This window comes from Dermacentor andersoni, chromosome 2 (assembly GCF_023375885.2).
Source record: "Dermacentor andersoni chromosome 2, qqDerAnde1_hic_scaffold, whole genome shotgun sequence".
Taxonomy (NCBI): domain Eukaryota; kingdom Metazoa; phylum Arthropoda; class Arachnida; order Ixodida; family Ixodidae; genus Dermacentor; species Dermacentor andersoni.
This window is the reverse complement of record NC_092815.1, coordinates 43097162-43112531: the sequence shown is the minus strand read 5'-3', so window position 1 is coordinate 43112531 and position 15370 is coordinate 43097162.

The window sequence follows — 15370 nt, the reverse complement described above, 5'->3', positions numbered from 1 at the left end:
GCTTTGCCGCATCCTAAACTAAACCGGGCTCAGGCACTTACATTGCGCTTACTACAGACTGGTACTTATCTTTGCCCATGGAGACTGAACATGTTTTATCCGAAGACGTATACAGAGCCTTATTGCCCAGATTGTGGTGCTTTAGCCACGCTCGAACACATGCTCTGGTCTTGCGAAAGAATTGAAGACTCGGCGATCAAGGATGCGTCCAGGTGGGAGGCTGCACTTCGCAGCCCGGACCTGGATGAACAATTCTGGGCTGTCCAGCAGGCTCACGACGTGGCCGTGAGGTCTCGACGCGGGAGCGGCCCGCTTAGTGGTTAATTATCATACTTGCAGGACAAAATAAAGTTTTCCGTCCGTCCGTCCGTCCGTCCGTCCGTCCGTCCGTCCGTCCGTCCGTCCGTCCGTCCATCCATCCGTCCATCCGTCCATCCGTCCATCCATCCATCCATCCATCCATCCATCCATCCATCCATCCATCCATCCATCCATCCATCCATCCATCCATCCATTCATCCATCCATCCATCCATCCATCCATCCATCCATCCATCCATCCATCCATCCATCCATCCATCCATCCCATCTGCAGTAACATTCTCCTACTTTCCATGTGTTTAGTTCTGCCAATATTGTCTCTCGCGTTGTCTCGTTTTCATGCCAAGCTCACGTGCGACGCAGCAGTTTGCGACGCCGGGAGATGCGTTTCACGATGCAGGCACGGGCACGACGATGGAGTGCGGAGCCAGACTTCTACCTTGTACGTGAAAGATCGTGAAAAAACTTTCCGAGTTTACGAGAAGAAAAGTACTACATGCGTATTTCACAAGCAGAACCACAGTGGCTCAAGTGTAGACGGAAAAGAAGAGAAAAAAATTTAAAGATTCACTTTCAATGAAAAAACACACACAAAGAAAAAAAAGATCGAGGAGATCATAAAGCAGCCGACGGAATGCCATTAGGGTTCATATTCGGTTTCGGTGATCTGATACAAACACAAGTTGCTGAAACGGTTTTCGTGAATTAGGATATTTCTGTACTTGTGAAGCATAACCGTTCCGATGCTGCTCAGATGGATACCTCAGTGAGGGTCTTGTCCAGCCGATACTGAAAGGGCTGCAATAGAAGCAGGAAATTGATCGCGTTGCTTTGCCGAATGATGGTCGGTCGCTCAGCTTCTTGCAACAGCTAGCGTGCATACCACATGTTCATGTGGGTGCGTATACATATATGTGCCATTAACGTAACGCGGATTGAAAGATGCACAATACCTGCGCGTCTATCGTTCGAATAGGATGCCGTCTGAAGAGGCGGCTGTGATGCGACGTCCTCTTTAAAAGTGAGGCCTTCGTCCAGGAACACCTACAAGAGCTAAGACAGAGAGCGAGAGAGAGAGAACTCATTTGAAAGAAAGCAGAGAGGTCGGGCTGAGATAGCGCACTCTAGCCAGCTACTGTTACAAAAGCTAAAAAGAAAGCCATAAAGCAGTCAGTGGGGAGACATTACAAGAAATACAGACACCATAGATTGAAATAAGTAAATCTCTTCAGACTGGTTTATTTGCGCCATGACACCACTCGGCTTATCTTCGCTTGCTGAAACGTGGACTTTCTCCACAAAGTGTAAGAAACACCGGGAAAACTAACAGTCATTCAGCCACGTTGGCGTGAGGTATACAATGGAGGAGACGCACACCATAAATCTTCACGCAATGATGAAAATTGTCATAAATTGTCAAGTAGCCTGCCTCCATTGCCGTTGTCAAATAGGGTTTCTGAATTCAAAGGTTCCGGGCTTCGTAGGAATCGTATTGAGAGTGAAACTCGATCGATCGCGTGTGACGTAGTTGGCAGCATTTTGCAACGTCAGCAGTTATAGGCTCTTGCAGCGGTGAATGTCCATGCACGAAAATTCTGAGTCAGAGTAAAATAAATTTTCTTTATCGACGGCAGTGGGTGTCAAACCCATGTTGCAAGGCAGTGGTGTAAGTAAATGCCGCATACGCCAACTAAAGCGCAACGTGATCCCGGCCATACGCATCCTTTTCCCCGCGAGCAAACGACTACACAAAGCATCTACATTCAACTTACCTATATAAAGCTTGGTTGCTTCAATAAATTCCGTTAGTTGAAAGTCATCGCTTTATCCGGTTATTGTGTCTCTCGTCTAGTGTAGGCCTTCGTGCTTCCCTTCAAACATAAATCAGTGCTGACTTGCCCCGTTGACTGTCCTGTTTACTATAGCAATAACAACTATATGTACACTTCAGGCGCATTTCTGCCGTCGCCGTGATGTTCTAAGGACAGCAATATCGTCGTCGTGCGTCCTATGCTGTATATTCAAGTGAAAGCATGCGATGGTCAGCCAGCGATGGCGGCTCAACCACGAGGAAAGCAGGGAGGACGCGCACCGTATTCCGTCACGCGCAAGGAATTGGGGGTAAGATAGGTCATCAGTAAATTAGCTGGGGCACATGGGTCATATAAAAGACAATCGCCAGAGGCTGTAGACTCCCTCGGAGCTCTTTGGCTATTTCCATCAGCGGTGCTAGATACGCGCTCTGGTCACGGAATGCGCCGGCAGGATGCGCTTGCAGACAGTGATTTTGGTTAAAACGCTACGCTTATTTCTCCGCGCGGAGAGAGACTGGCCAAGCATTAAAGCGCCGAGCATGACAGTCAGGAAGTCTCTGCAGATTATTAAATATATATCACGCCCCGCAGCAGTTTCCTTCTTTTTCTGCGCTTTGCTGATTCTTTGACCTTCAATGGTCTGTTAGCTTGAACAAAGGCTCTGCACGTAAGTGTCATTTATCTGTCGAATTTCAGACAGTGACCGTTGTAACGCATGTGGCATAAAAGAAACCTTAAGAAACTTCCTGTGGGGCTTCCCATGATGTGTGGATGAAAGGCTTGCTCTTCGCACAACTTTAGAGCGTATAGATTACAAGCCTTTCACGTAAGAGAAGACCCTGGGACAGTGACCTCCTCAGTCTGCGATGTGCGAAGCCACACGAGCCTATATGTTTGGTTTTCAAAAACCGTGTGATCAACACTTCTCTGCGTGTGTGTCCGTGCATACTGTGAATTTATCTCGTTTTCATCTTTCAGTGTATTCTTCCCCTTCTTCCAAGCATAGTAGCCAGATGGACTAAGCCTATAGTTAACCTCCCTGCATTCTTTCCAGTGTGACTTATCTCTCTCTCTCTCTGTCATTTTGCGGCTTTTCTAGGTCCTCGTCAGTCTATAGGACGTCGGCGTGCGTTTCCATATGAGCACCCTCTGTCTTCTCCAGCGATGGTGTTTTTCACGCGCGACCCACTCGCAACGTGAGACGAAGCGCCAGTGGTGGTCATTTTTCACACCACCTTCCAGGATATCTCTTCATCAGCAAGCATTTCTCGGCCGCGAAGACAAGAGGATGATAAATGGTTTGACGTGGCTCATCCGCTTGCCTCATGGCGCACGTGCGAAGCACGCGAAAGCCGGCAGCAAGCTGCACACACGCCTGCCTTCTGAATGAAGAAGACCCACCGTTTGTGCCTGCGTGCGCAGCCTAAAGTGCAAAAATGAGTCGATGCCTGTGGACGGGAGGACCATAGGAAGTTCTTCAAGATCAGCCCACGAGGAGCCTGCACTGAAATGCATCAGCTCGAGAAGGATTCCTTGGCATACGGCAGACAATATTGGCTCCCCGCGCCACAACACTCACCCTCTATGTCATGAAACAAAGCCCATGTCGAAGATATAATTTATTTCATGCTTGCTTACTTGCTTGCTGGCGGGTTTGTCCGTTATTTATTTATTTATTTATTTATTTATTTATTTATTTGTTCTCGTTCTTCTTTCGATAGACAGTCTTCCGCTATAGGCACTTTAATCGCCAGTCAGGAGGTATATGAAATATAAGGCTTCTCCGACTCAACTGCGCTCTTCCTGAATTTTTCCTCCTGCCTCCCCGAGTCCTTTGAGGGGAGGAGATGGGAGGAAATTATTACTACATGAGCGATACAGAGAAAGCACTTAGTGAAGCAAATGAACGCTTCTTCTCCACTATGGTGTGCGTCTTTTCTTATTTTCTTCATACGTGAAATGTTTAGCCGAACATTAACAGGTAAAAGAAAGAAAAAAAATTACATTAAAAAGGGGTCCACCAATAGGGTAGCCCCTAGAATAGACTATGGCGCTAGGACAAGCAGGAAGCTTGGATATGCATTAGGCTTTAATGTCAGTTTCAGGGATTTTACTCATCTAATAACAGCCTCGCAAAACGAGGAATGAAAATAGAAGGGAAGTGGGTAGCGCTTACTTCCAGCTGATTTTAATGTGAATAGGTTTCTTTGGCTCTTTTGACTGCTTCATGGCCGGTCGTCGGCGATGGTCGGAGGTTAGAAGAAAGGCGACGACGCAAAGAAAAGGCGTTGTGGGGCGTGTTCGTTGCATCACATTAACTGCCGTTGCTCTGTGGGGCGCACGTACTGTTCACCTATATTACCGCCACAGATTTACTGGCTAATGGTTCCGTTCCCAACCGAATCACGCAATCAAACATCCAACACTAGCTAAATGTTCTCACTTTAAGAAAAACATCTCGTCAAGCGCACCGTTCCTTTAATACAGCGAGTAGATTTCCTGAAGAGTACGGCTATTTGCTGATGTTGACAATCATCGCCGATTGATTTCGCACATTTTTTTTTTTTCTCTGTCATAGGCGGAACATGTATATTTGACAAAGCACAGAGAATATAGTTTGCACCATGCGCCGGAACACTTTTTCCTTGCAAAGAAGGTAGATGAAAGGGTTCAATCTCGAATTGCTCGCCAAGTTTGTCAAAGCAGCTTCGACGGTTGGTCTATCCATGCTTTCGATTTTTTTTAACAACAAAGCACCTTTCGAGTCCCACAACGCACTCACACCATGCATAGTGATGAGACAGCTTGCTTTCCTTGTACTTTTCTACATTCTCCTTTTTCTGAGATAATTCTGAATTCAAACATCGGCCGGTGTGACGAACATACACTTTTCCTCAGTATAACGGCACGCTGTACATTACACTCGCGATACACCTGGCAAAGGTATTCTTGCGCCAAATATTGCATTTTGGCTCTTTTTTGTGGCTTGCATCAATGAATTTACAGAGCTTAGACAGCGAACTAGATGCCAGAAATGCAACATTGACATAAGTTCGCCGCGCCATCTTCTTCATATTATGCGACAAGGTGTGCATGTATGGAACCGCAGTGCTTTTCTGTGCTTCTGCATGGACACTTGACAAGAAAATTGTTTATTTCCGTGCTTATCTACGAGCTAGGCAGAGCTATCACATGTAGAAGGTTTTCTATTGCGTCTCAATACTTCTGTTATACTTTTGTTTGCAGATGTTATATTTCATTGCTGGAAGACGTACTTCATTTCTGTAACTGCTTTTCCTTTTGTGCAATATGTTACTTGATGACATTCACTACTTTTAGCGCACTCCCAGTTATTCAAAGAACCTGCTGTGGTTAATTAAGTGATGCATTGCAAATACAGGAACATGAAACTTTATCTTATGTATAACCACCCACCGAGGGTGCAATGCTTCTATATTACGGTCCTGCCTTTTTTTTTTTTTGCCTCAGAACAACCAAAAGCGTGGTTGCGATTACTCCGCACCGAAGCAGCCAAGGGAGGAAAAAGCAGTTGCTAACTTATTCAAATCAGATTATTTCCACATTTATGAGCCTTTACTTCCACGATAATAGCCGTACACATTATTCAAGAAGAAAAAACAGCAAGAAAAGTTTGTTCCCAACTGAGGTTGTTCCCAGGTGTTTCCACAATCATCTCTTGATACGATTAGTCTCCGACAAGTGCGCGTTGAAAGCCAAATAAAAATGGGGAAATCAAAGCCGCAGATGCATGCGACTGAATGAGTGGATGAGAGCCACTCATGCCGAGAGCTCAAAATAAATCTGGTATTAATTGCAAGACGGTCTGAAGTTTAGCTTGTTCATACGTGTTCATGGCGGTAAAACAGCTTGATGTATAGGACAAGAAAGAGAGGTCAGACAGAAAGGAGAGAACAGGACAGCGCCTAATCTTTGCACTTTCTTTCTTATCACGTTTGTCGCTCTGGTTTTCCCTCATGAAGCTGGTCCTAATTGTTTTGCGAGGAAGAAAATCGGATGAAAAAGTATAGTTTTTCGCGTAACGTGAAGCAGTGGCGTGGTAGCTGGCGAAATATAATGCGCAGTAAGCTTTAGACTACTTCGTGCGGTTTCTTTTGGGGCAAACATTCGTAGTCGTGACACAGATACCGCATTTCGCGAAGTAAGAGAAGTGTGGGTCGTATATTTATTTGTGGAAGATGCACCACCCGGTGGTGAAAGGGACAGGCTCCACTTTTATTTCGCCTCTTAACTATCTGGGCTTAGCCGCTGGTCTCTCAACTAAAAATAAACTCTTTAGGTTCTTACTGCTTGATTCGCTTCGGTTATCTCGAATATATATTGGATCTACCCCATTACATCGTACAAGACAACGTCAACGCTATCTAGTAAACATAAGAATACGAACACTGCAAGAACACTAACAAAGGCGAAACAAAGGCGAAACAAAGGCTCTCTGTGTGCGTAAGTACGCCTGATTCTTTGAGGTACGAGTTCAGATAACAATAATGACAACAACAACAACAACAACAACAACAACAACAACAATAATAATAATAATAATAAAAAACGCCCAATTCTTCCCCATCGCCCATCATCCAACATAACAGCTTGTGCTCCTTATTGGAGGACTCGTGTCCCTACTACTCAGACTCCTTCTTGTCTCGATGAGTGAGAAGGCCTGCTTTTCTCTGTTGTCTTGTTTTGCGGACACTTCGTGTGCTTCTGCTGGGCCCTTGTTTTAGGTCCCGGAGCAAGGCATTTCCCTTTGCCACTTCACAGTAAGCAAAATATGGCAATCATAGCTTCGAGCGATTGCTTTACAGAGATTCAGCTCTGAAATACAATAAAATGAATCAGAGACTAACACGTGCACGCACTGTAGCGTTTGCACCATGTGCTAGTTACAGCCGTGCTCCTTATACTATATTGGCGAACCAATGACAGCTTGCTTTCTTGCACCTGCGAGAGATACTGCTTCAGTGAAATTTGTTTTCTTTTTATAAAACAAAGTTCCACTATTTATCTTTTCGGTACGCCTAAAGAGATGTGATTCAGCATTGTAAATGGTGAACAGGCTACTTCTGTTTCATCCGTTGAGGAAGAACTAACTGGGATAACACTCGCAAGATATATACAAAGCTTATGAGACGTATTCTGTGAAGCACGTAAGAATTCCACTCCAAGACACTCTAGGAACGCATACAAAAAAGAACTGGCGAAAGTTCCCGCGCAAATTTCTGCAGTAATATGCAGTGGACGAGCTTCTTAGAACGTCCACTCTAGCATAATTTTTTTTCTCTACTTTCTATGTGCGTCTTTTGTTGTGCAGATTTTTCTTCAGTCGGCTTTACTCGACGGTTGATAACGTGCAGCGCACCCGCTGAAACCGCAGCAACATAGTGTGTAGTGGAGGTGAGGCTTGATGAGAAAATAAATGATGACGACGAGCACGGCACAGCCTCGAGTGCTTATTCGGTGGCTAACTTGCTGCATAACTGAAGTACAAGCTTATGGGAACAAATTCGATCGAATAAAGAAAATAGGATCTCAGCGCTTGACCGAGGAATTTATTATTGTTAAAAAAAATTTACAACCGTTCCCGGAACTGCTCTCGAAAAGGGGCGACAAATAACAGCGTAGGTGTACATCATAACAAAGGCACTTAAAAAACAAAGTTTCGCATACAAGCCTCTGCCAACACCGAATCCGAGTAAGAGTATAAGCGACATATTGAGAGGACATATGAACAAAAAAAAAGAGCAATAATCATGACGCTCCAAGCATAGCACGTAAGGGCACCGAGCGATAGTAATAAAAACGAGCTTGCCCGCTTTACCAAAATGGGATTAAAAACGGGGACATTTCGCAAAGTGCATTGTAACGAGTTTCTATGCATGAGCATCCAGGTATGCATGATATTTATCGGCTCACAACTCGTTTTTCCACCTTCCTCCCTCTCCTCTCTCTCGCTCTATTTCCTTAGTTGAGGCTTCCCAAACCAACACCTGCGAAAACACGCAGCATTCGATCCCATGGAAAGGATCGAAAGCCATTTTCCCGAGTCGATGAATTTCCCTGCAGCATTATTCGGCGCTCGCGCGGATTCATCGACGTTCGATGCGCTGGCACAGTGAAAAACACGCCAGCAGCATTTTTTTATGAATTTGCAAATGGCACAGGCTGCAGGAAGAATCCCCATAAGCACGTTTCAAAATTCTCATTTTCATTCACTGACCTACACTGTCTGTCTTTTTTTTGCGTAATGTTTTATTTCTTGATTCTTATTCTGTACCGACGTCATGTACCCATCCGGGTATAAAAAAACATTTCCTCTCCATAGATTTCCGCTGCACTACTTGGCTTCATATCTTTCATTCCTCCAGGCAGTTTTCCCAAAAGCGAAGGACTCCGCATCTATTTTTCCGTCTGACCGTCTGACAAATATACACAAAAATGTCATAGAGCCAAGCAGCTGCAGAATGTGCGACATTCTCATATTCTAGCTTGCGGAAAATACTGTTTTTCTTTGGGTCATCTTTTTCTTTTTCCTTGAGACCCCGTGATGTCCACCAACAGATTTGTGTTGGTGCGTCAACCGAAGGCTTGTGCAAATTCATTTCTCTCTGTTGACTGCTCCTTACGTGCGACTTTGTCTCGTTCACGATGAACTTATATCACTCCGCCTGCTTATCCGACCATTTGTTTCACTTGCCTTATCTCCAGTAGACGCTTGGGTCGATGGCGTCTTTCTTGTCAGCAGCGTAAGAATTTAAAGCGAAATCACGTTTTCGGATGACCGGTATCGACAACGCACTTTCGCTGCCATTCTTTTTGTGTGCGCGCGTGTGTGTTTCGTTTGACAACATACGAACTGCGTAGGAAAGGCATTTTGAATCGGCAACGAGAATAAGGGCTAGCCATAAAAACAAGTTCTCGACTGCAAAAAACAATAACAAAAAAGGAAGTGTAGACTTCGAGCCCGTGACTCCGTTCCGAAGCAAAGCGCAAGACTTTTTCTTCAGTGCTTACTGCCCAGTCTGTGAGTCACGCTAGTATTTTATCACATAATGATAACAATTGTAATCACAACACCATCATCATCAACAGCAGCATCATTGTCATCTATTGCCTCTGAAGACCCCTTTCTGGTTGATGTTGGAACGACAGCAGAATGAGGTAAGATTCATTTCGATTTTTCACTTTTTATCTAGCGTAAGAAACCATGGCACGTAGAAGTAACGTCGCACCTTGAGTAACAAGGCAATTTTTTTTTTCACAAGTTCGGGTGCCGCATTTGTACGCTTTAAGCGGAAGCAAAGTTGCCGTTTGATACTAGGTACATTCCACTATCTTTCAGCGCAATTCACAGTAAAGACGTCATAGCATGCCGTGCCTTTCTGTCTGGTTTAAAATTCGTTTCATGTGAATTTTCCTTTCAAACATTTGAAAAACGAACTGTAGCTCCCTCTCGCCTGAGTCTCGTATAAATATTGGTAGCACAGTCTTTTCGTCTGAAATTTTTCATTTAAAAAAGTTCATTTAAGCTGTGCTACGTAAGTATACCCACTAATTGTTGCGCAATTCACGTGGAAGAAGGCCACTTCGGCAAAAGGTAAGCAAATGAACACACGTGACGCATTGTCACACATCAAAGTGTCCCTCCTTATGTTCGGGAAGTCTGTAGCATAGTGAAGCTTCTGCAGCGTCACGGCATGGCTACGTTCACTTCTACCCCAGCGCTAGGCCTAAACCTAGCGCCTCACTGTCTATATATATTATATTGATTTGTTTATTTCTTTTGATGTTTGTCTGCTGCGCGTTATGTTGAACATTAGCTGGTAAAACGGACAACCGAGTTATACTACCCCACCAAACATAAAGGAGCCATCATTATGATGTCCTATACAGTGTGCCTTCGACAAATGGCGTAGTTCCGTTTTTTTTTCTTCCTTTTTTTTGCGTGAAGGAAAAAGCACGTTTAGGCCTTTAGATGGAGAACCCTTCCTCAGGTTCTTCCATATAAAGTTTATCGTTACATGCTTTTATCCTCCTACCACCGTCTTCCACCTAACCGTACATCTTAACGAGCGGCAGTACTTCGGCTGGGCACCAATTCTTCAATTTGATGTTAGTTTGTTTTTTTCTTGCGAACAACAACTCTATTTCTGGCCTCACTCTTCACCTATACTGCCGTGATTTATTTTGTTCCTCCGGCTACGAAACCTAATCCCTTCATGGCTGCGTCTCTGAACCGCCGTTGATTTGCTTTTTCGAGCTCGTGTTCACTTTTTCCGCCCGAGCGAAACAATGACGTTAGTGATAGTTACGTACCGAGGTTCCCTTTGGGCTCTGAAACTCTATTTTTCACCGGCGCTCTGTTATTTCTTTGTTGCTACTGTTTCCTTTCCGAAGTTAGCGCTCATACCGAGGCGAGCACCTCAGGACCGATTTGCTCTCAACAGAGGGCAATAAACAAAGACTTCTTTTACACGGGTGTACAAAGTCTGCGCGATGTATACATAATGAAGAAGGCTTGACTGTTTCGGCTTGTTACGTACCAACTACTGTCTTATCAGCGAGGAACATAAGTGGTACCGACAGGCGCAATTCTTCTGTTAGCTTAGGTTAGGTTAGGTTAGTTTATATCATGTGGTTGAGGCTGCGGTGTTAGTTTCATTGCATTTTTTTTCGCTTTATTTACAGTGCGCAGCTGGGTAACCAGATTCTACGGCGTTAGGTTGGCCGGTCCCTATGCCTGAAAAATAAATGCTGCTTTACCCCATAAATCGGGGATGACAGTGAGAGAAAAGACCGACTAACAGAGCAGGATTGTTAAACATGAGAAGCTGTACTTTGTTAGCCAGTGCGGAGGGATAGATTGAAATAAAACATAAGGTAAACAAAGATGGAACATCAAAACAAGCATCAGAAAACGTTCAAGGCATGCACGCAACAGCGCACTGAAAACGAAGGCGAAGGAAGACGCAGATACCACACAAGTGCTCATTATCAACTCAGTTGAAAGTCAGGGCAATAGTTTGCGTATTTGCCATGAACCAATACCAACTCCCACAGTTTTTCATCCTCATCAGAAAATGTGCAGCACAAATCACAAACTACCACTCGCTCTCGTGGGGATAAAAACATTCGGCGGAGCCCATCTCATGACGACTGTCGACGGTAATTCGCTACATTGAAACAATTTAGTGACAAAACATCTTGCCACCCTCGAAACGCCTTGTGCATGACGCGTATGCTGCAGTGGGGTTCCTTTCTCGGGTTCCTATATGAACTGTGGGTGCATTATAGCGGCGCTGCCGCCAAGATTGCGCCTGATAACCGAAATGTAGAGCGCGCCGGTGCATGCGCTGTGAGTGTTTGTGTGTGTGTGAGAGAGAGAGATAAAAGGAAGGCAGGGATGTTAACCAGTCAAGAGTTCGGTTGGGCACCTTGCCCTGGAAGAAGGGTGAAGTGCAAGAGAAAGACGGGAGAGAAAGAGACACATGGGGGTAGAGAGACGTGCGCGGACAGCACTACAGAGTCAAAGGCACTCGCACAAGCCAGACGTTCTCAGAAAGTACATAAGTGTCTTTAGTGCCTTTAGTGCTTTCTGGGCCGATGATCGGTGGAGACGATGTTCTAGTATTGTCTGTTCACTCAGAAGGCGATCATCTTGTTTCCTGAATGCGTTGGACACAGATTGTCTTTGTGATTCAAACTGAGGACAGTGGCACAATAAGTGGTCACTGTTCTCCTCACATCCGCAGACAACACACGCAGGACTGTCAGCCATTACACTTACTACGGAATACGCTTTCGCTAAAAGAAGTCACGATTACAACCGACACAGAAGAAACGCTTCGCGTCGGTGCAGTCCGGCCGGAGGTCCGAGTCGCAGCGAAGGATTGAGTTTGTGAAGTCTGGTGCACCTTGTGTGTGCGGTATTCCACTCAGCTAACGAGAGTGTGCGTCTAGAACAAGAAGCTGTGTCGCGCCAGCTGTCATTGAGAGAGAAATGGGGACGCAGCGGTCTTGTTGGTTCGACATCCGAACAGCCTTATCTGCGTCATTTCCTACAATACCGCAATGGCCTGATATCCACTGAAAAGTGATATCACGGCCTTTTTCTCTCAAGGAATGTATGAGTTCCACGTTTTCGCAGGTCAGTTGATCGGGAGTTCCATGTCATAGAAATGACTGCATACAATGGGAGGCCGGCCTTGAATCATAGAAGACTGCCTATTTTTCAGTACTCTATATTGATCACATGAAGCTCACCGCGGAGAGCCGCGAACTCTGCAGCTCTACACGTAGTGATATGGGAAGTCTTGAACTGTCGAAGTATTCGCCTTGTTATAACTACAGCGCCACTGGAACTGGTTGATGTAGTTGAGCCATAAGTATAGACGTGTATGCAGTCGATGTATTTCTCGTACAAGAGAAGTAAAGTAAGTTGCTTGAGTGCAGATGACAGCAAGTCCGACCTTTATTGCGATAGTTATTATATGGACACCCCAGGCGGATTTCCGGACAATCGGCCGCTTTCTGTGCAGGTGCTGCTAGAACACCGCCTCCATCGCCCGTCGGCCCATAAAGTGGTGAAGGCGCTTTTGTGTTTCTTTTATGATGACGGTAGGAATGTCATCAGGGCCGTATGCCTTAGCCTGGTTCCCATCTCTTAATAATTAACGGATACCATCAACGCAAAAGGCGACTTCCGGCATGCGGTATATTTCAGCAGATAATTCAAAACAGACAGTACGTGAGCTAGATGGCAAAAACAGAGATGAAAAATAACGGCTAAAATTTGAACTTTAGACTCATTATCATCAAAATTCTTTCCTCATTTTTCAAAGCAGGTATCGATCTGTTGTCCTTGCCATTACGCTTCACATACCTCCAAAATTCTTTGGTATCCCTGACAAGCCTTTCTCCTAGGTTAAAAAAATGCAAGTCCTTAGCGATGTCGGACTTTTGTCTAAATTCAACTTTTATTGCTTTATTGACTTTGTAGGGCAGTACGGTGTAACATGTCCACTGCTAGGACATTTTTCCGTGAGTTTATTGCCGCGTCTTTAACCTCATTTGGTAAGATTTTCTCGAGCAACGAAGAGAAGACCTGCCTCTTTAGGAACCGCAAGTTGGTTGTCGAGTCCACGGACATGAAGAGCAGAATGTGCGGCCAGCGCTGCGGTGCACTCTTCATAGTAGAAGCACTTGCCGACGATGACGTCTGTAGTAGTCTTCTTTTCGCCGTTCTGCTCATCACGAATTTGAAGTCGTCGTCCGAGGAGTCGTAGCTGTCCGAGCATAACTCAGTGACCTCACTGTCTGTATCACTTGACGCGCTTCCACGTTTCCTGGACGTTATCCGACCTGACGGCTGCGCACCAGGAAGGTCCTCGGAGTTCTCTCATCCCTTGCCGCAAGGACAGAGTGGCAGCTTCCAGAATTACAGGGAAAAAGAGCGAAAAAGTAGATACAAATGTACAAGCATTCTATCAAAGAATCACTTTGTCTTCCTCCGAAACGCATCATGCGGCAGCCGGCCTCCTTTCTCGAGCTATTTTCCGGACTCGCTGCGTCTTCTAGTGGCTCTGCCGAAAGGTCCGCGCGTGGGCAATGCGTGGCGACCACTGCCAAGCGTTGGCTTGGAAACACTTGTGAACACCCAGTGGCGCACACTCAGCGATCCGAGTTGGTGAGACGTTCATTGAGGAGTGGCACATACCTAGTGCGTTCATGACGCCGCTCGCTAACGCCTCTGTCAGACCTTCACTGAACACCTGCACATACCCAGAGCGTTTGCGGCGCAGCTTTCTGAAGGGCCGGGCTGCTGCCTTTGAAGAACTCGTCTGAAGTCGTTTCGATTCTGTCCACCACGGGAGAAATTAGAAAGGTTTTCTAATGGCACATTCGGCTAATATATATTACGCAGCTAGGTCTCTAATTCGCTATAGAGAGAGAAAGATACAGAGGAAAAGCAGGGAGTTTGCCCAGATTAACCAGAAATGTCGTACAGCTTTCAGTAAAACAATAGAGAACATAAACTGGAGTGCGAGAAATCATAATTGAACGTGTCGCTTTACCGGGCATACTTGTTCATCTTCAACGACTTATCAAACAGAAACCCCATTGCATGTGCAACAATAGTTGTTTCATTTTAGCTCAAACACAGGGCTTCCTTTTTGATTACAGGAATCAGTTATGCTCTATAGCTTCGCATAGTGCATTTGTCAAAAAAATTACCTGGCACTGTGTAGGCTAGGAAACGCAAAACTCGTTCATAGGCTCAATTTTCAGCAGCCTAACATTAGCCTGTAAATATAGGATCTAATTTACGTTAAATGTAAAACTTCTTGCTCAGTCGTCTTCTAATCTAAACTCAGAAGCACACTGGTGGCCAGCGTTGCAAAAGTTTTATTCTTCGAGAAGGAACTACTATAAAATAAATGCAGTTCTTGCAAAACGCCCTCTTTACTATGCGTATCTACACTTCGATGTCATATTTTATACATCGTTCGTCATGCTCATTATGCACCATACCCACAAGAACAGCGAGCATCTGCACGCTCCATTCTCTAACCACGGGTGGCGCCATTACACACTTGTGCAATATAGTTATAAATTGCAGTAACAGGTAATAGTTTTAAGAGTAGTTAGTAGAATTCGACCATGTCAGTTTTTTGTGTATTTCTTTCGTTCACTTGCACGCTCATTCGTTCAATCTGCTGCCGCAACTACTGCATCATATTCTTCAGGCCGCGGTTCGGTCTCGCTCATATTTCAAAGACATAATTTTGTGCTCTGTGATCTGAGGAGGAACAATGTGCGTCTAAAGCAAAACAAAACAAAGAACATAGGACAGAAATGTGTCTGATGAATGTTTGTGAGCAACTGGGCTAACTACTCTGATCCTCCTAACTAAACGCCTAGCCCCACAACTACTTTTCCAAGTACACACTCTGCTACTGGAACTTCAGCTGTGGCCCGCACATTCAAACATGGAAGATGTATATCGCATCATTACTCGTGCAGTTTTTGAAAGAACATGTAACTTGTATAGTTTAGCCATGGCACACGCTTTGTTACTTCCTTGTTTATAATTAGGAGCGCGGGTTCCAATTCCGAGTCGCCCTCAACTTCAGGGTGAGGAAACCTTTCCCAAACTCAGAAATAAATAAAGTATCACTGACAAGTAATTAATTTTAAGTC